The following is a 4,055-nucleotide window of genomic DNA, read 5'->3' on the forward strand; positions in this document are numbered from 1 at the left end:
ATCGTTCTGTGGTGTTTGAGTGTTGTGATGCCATTATTTATTGATAGATCTCTTGAGCGTTCGTTCTTTGAGAAGTTTTATATGTTATTTGTGAGTTCCTTTTGTACCCAACTTTACTTTGATTAAACCTTACATTGATTTAGTTGTACATGTTATCTTGAGTCCTCTTGACTCATCTTTTGATGTAAGTCACTTGACCGAACCAAGTAAAATTGTTGTCTCTTGTCTCTATTTTTATGCTTGATTCCACTGAGCATATGAAGGTTTTCCTAACACCTTGAAAAGAAATTCTAGACTCTAGCAATCAAATTTATTTCTCTGGATAATTGTCAAGGTTTTCTCTGCCAAACTCAGAGTTATACTATTTCCTTCAATATTAACCTTTTGCAGCATCTTCAGCCATCTCCAGGCGCTTGAACCAACTGATACTTCTCTCTCGTGTCAAAGGTCCTGAAAATTTTGTGTACCGAGTTAAAGCCAAGAATTCAATCTCAGCCTTATAGTCTTGATCAGTCCTGGGTGATACTGATGTGGATTAAGCAATCAATGAGCAGCTGATCTAAACAGAAACCAGAAAAAGTTAATCAAAATACTAAACCAGGTTAAGATGCAATCTTAAGCTGCTCCCTTCAGAGTTTCATTATGCATGTACTCATAAACAAGGATACTCTTCTCTTCATCTTAACAGTATCCAAGAAATTGAACCAGGTTCTGTGATGTAGGACAAGACATATCATCACATGGGCTTTCTCCAATTGAAATAAACTTTCCCACTAAATTCTTTGTTTTTATTGGGTAAACAGTTTTTCCACTAAATTAAGAAGGTTTGCATTCTAGGAGTGCTAACAAGAATTGCACATTTCATACGAGTCTTTATATATCTTCTTAAAATTTGGGAATCCCATATTCCTTTGATAGAAATCGTCTTTGATCGATTTGAAATAGAGGTTCAGGTGTCCAATTTTCCTTTGAACCTGAGAAATGAGGAAATGGCAAAGCAGATTGGGGATCAACTTGGCAGATTCCAGGAATGGAAGGTATCAAACAGGCTGAAAGATTAGGAAAATCCATTACAATCAAAGTTGAGAGAAGAATCCTCACACCATTTCAGCCTTGTATGCGAATCAATAGGATTGGTATCTCATCAGTTAGGGTGGAGCTGAAATATTTCAAACTTCCAAATTTCTGTTTCTTCTGTGGAGTGATAGGACATGATTCTAGACAACGTATGATTAAAGCTCATATAAACAGAGTTGGATATCCAAGATTCAAAAGATTTCTTGCTAATATTGGGGTACAAATCAGTGAGGTGGTTTTCGAATATTGGATGAAAACTTGAGATTTAACTGAGAAACCATCTTTTGAGATAAGGAAGAAACTAATGTTAAAAGCTATGTTATTGGAAAGAAATCTAGTTATACCAAGGGCACCGGAGGAAGTGGAGATAGAATTACTATGAAAAATTATGATCATGGTGAGGCAAATAATGGAAGGGATTATGGAAGACCAACCTCAGCATTCCATGATGGGTACAAGCATCACAAGGCACCATTTAAGGTATGTTCAAGGGAAATCCTCGTCTTCAAGGGCAGGTACGTCTTCTTCAACTAATTCAAACCAAATGAATGCATAATAGGGACACTAACCAACCTGAACGGTTGTTGGACCTACATTAGGGATTGCCACCTTCTCTTGGGCAACCCATTTCTAGAGATAGCTAGCCCTGGGTTACCAACCGTGGGGGAAGGGACAAGGATGCTTAGGCATTTCAGTAAGGGAGAGCCTCAAGGAGAGGAAGTATAACTTCTGGGCAACAAAGGAAAGAAATGGGACTGATCCAAGCCGGAACACCATAGTGAGGAATTTGAAGAGAATTTTATTAATTCTCAAAAAGCCTCAGATGATAACACTAGACAAATCTGGGGAGAAAATGTTTCCCAGTTAACCGAGCAGTTCTTGAGGAGATTCTAAAGCCAACAAGGCAAGACTTAGGCAGTAGTAAGGAAAATATATTATAGGAAATTTCTCCCTCAAATCTGAGTGAACCTTCTGAGAGGCAACTACTGATACATGTTGAGGGGTTGAAAATTAACCTAGAGTCTTCTAGTTTGATCAAACCTCAAAAAATTGTGATTCTCACTTCGGAAACTTCAATTTGCATTTCCCCTTCTTTCGATGGTAACTGAGGAACTTTCTCAAAATACAGATATGAAAATAGATGTGAGCTTCAAGAGGAAGTCAGATTTAATAGAAAGACTGACCAAAAGATTTAAAAGGCTAAGCTTTGAAAAAATGGGCACTTTTAGAAGCTCTTCCCCTAGCCAAACTTTGACTAAATCACCTTATGATAGGAAATGGTAGCAAAAAGCCAGATATGCAAGATCAATTCCACAAATTATTAGTCAAGAGAACTCCTCTTCACAAAATCTTTCTAAAGACCAAAGTGAACAATCTAAAAGGATGTGGTTGGCTGCCTTTAAACAGCCACCAAAGGAGCAATGAATCTGATTTTTTTGGAATTGTCAGGGATGTGGCCAATCCCTGACAAAAAGTTACCTACAAAGGCTTGGAGGAAATCTAAGCCTAGCTTATTGCTTTTGCTAGAAACAAAGCAAGCTGACAGCTTCATGACCAAAATTAAACATTCTTTAGGTTTTACTAACATTTTGTTTTTTAATGCTGTGGGAAAATCTGGAGGCACTACAATGATGTGGGATAGCAACATATCTTTAACTTTACTTTCTATTTCCACTCATTTTGTTGATGTTATAATAACTTGGCTCTCTATACATGCAAATTTTCGTTTGACATTAATATATGGAGATCCAAGAAGGGAAAGAAGAGAAATCATTTGGAAGGAATTGAAACAATTGGGGAGAACTGTAAATTCACCTTGGGTTGTATTAGGAGACTTTAATGAGGTAATGAGTAATAAAAAGAAATGGGGAGGAAGAAGAAAAACACAAGGGCCAATTGATAAATTTAGGGATGCAATTCATAGTTGTGCTTTATAGGAAGTGAGAAGCTCAAGAGCAAATTCATGGTCCAATAAAAGGAAAGGACATAATTTGGTGAAAGAAAACATTGGCCTTGTATTTTGCAACAATGAGATGGTACAACTCTTTCCAAGGCTTAATGCTTACAAATGGACTATGTTGGGATCGAAACACACTCCAGTGGAGCTGAATTTGATGAAAGCAAAGAAAAGACCAGTAACCTTCTACTATGAGATGAAGTGGGAAGAACGTCAAGACCTGAAGCAAACAATTGCTAAGGGATGGGAAACAACAAAGGTAGGGTCGGATGCATACAGGTTTCAACACAAAATATGTAACTGTATACTTACCCTGAGGGCTTGGAGCTAATCACACATTAGGCTAGCAACAAAAGAAATAACTAAAGGGCAAGAGGAGCTAACAGGACTACAGCAAAATGATCCATCACAAGAAAAGAGTTACCTTGAAGATACGCTTTCAAATAGATTAGCTACTTTGATGAGAGAGTAGGAAAAATATTGGCACCAGAGATCAAGAATTAATTGGTTCAAAGTTGGAAATCAAAATACATATTTCTTTCATGCAGTTACTACCCATAGACGACAGAGAAATTCAATCTTCAAGTTAAAATCAAATTTGGGTCATTGGATCACAGAGGAAGGGGACATTCATGAAGAAATCTAGTCTTATTTCTCAACTCTCTTTACTTCATCCCATCCCCAACACCCAACTCAATTTCTTTCAAATTCAGCTTGTTGCATTTCAGTAAAAGATAATTCTAATTTATGTAGGGATTTCACCCAACAAAAGATCAAGTCCACTCTTTTTAACATGAAGGGCAACAAAACCCCAGGAATAGATGGGCTTCCAGCCATATTCTATCAAAAAAATTGGGACATAGTACGGCAAGACTTAGTGTTAGGGATTCAACATATTTTCAAGAGGGGTTACATGCTTAAGAGTTTCAATAAAACCATCATATCCCTCATCCCAAAAAGGAAAAATCCCGTGGAAGTGGGGCATTTTAGGCCTATTAGCTTGTGCACAATTCCATATAAA

This window comes from Hakea prostrata, chromosome 2 (assembly GCF_041222555.1).
Source record: "Hakea prostrata isolate BN-2017 chromosome 2, UWA_Hpros_2, whole genome shotgun sequence".
Classification (NCBI taxonomy): domain Eukaryota; kingdom Viridiplantae; phylum Streptophyta; class Magnoliopsida; order Proteales; family Proteaceae; genus Hakea; species Hakea prostrata.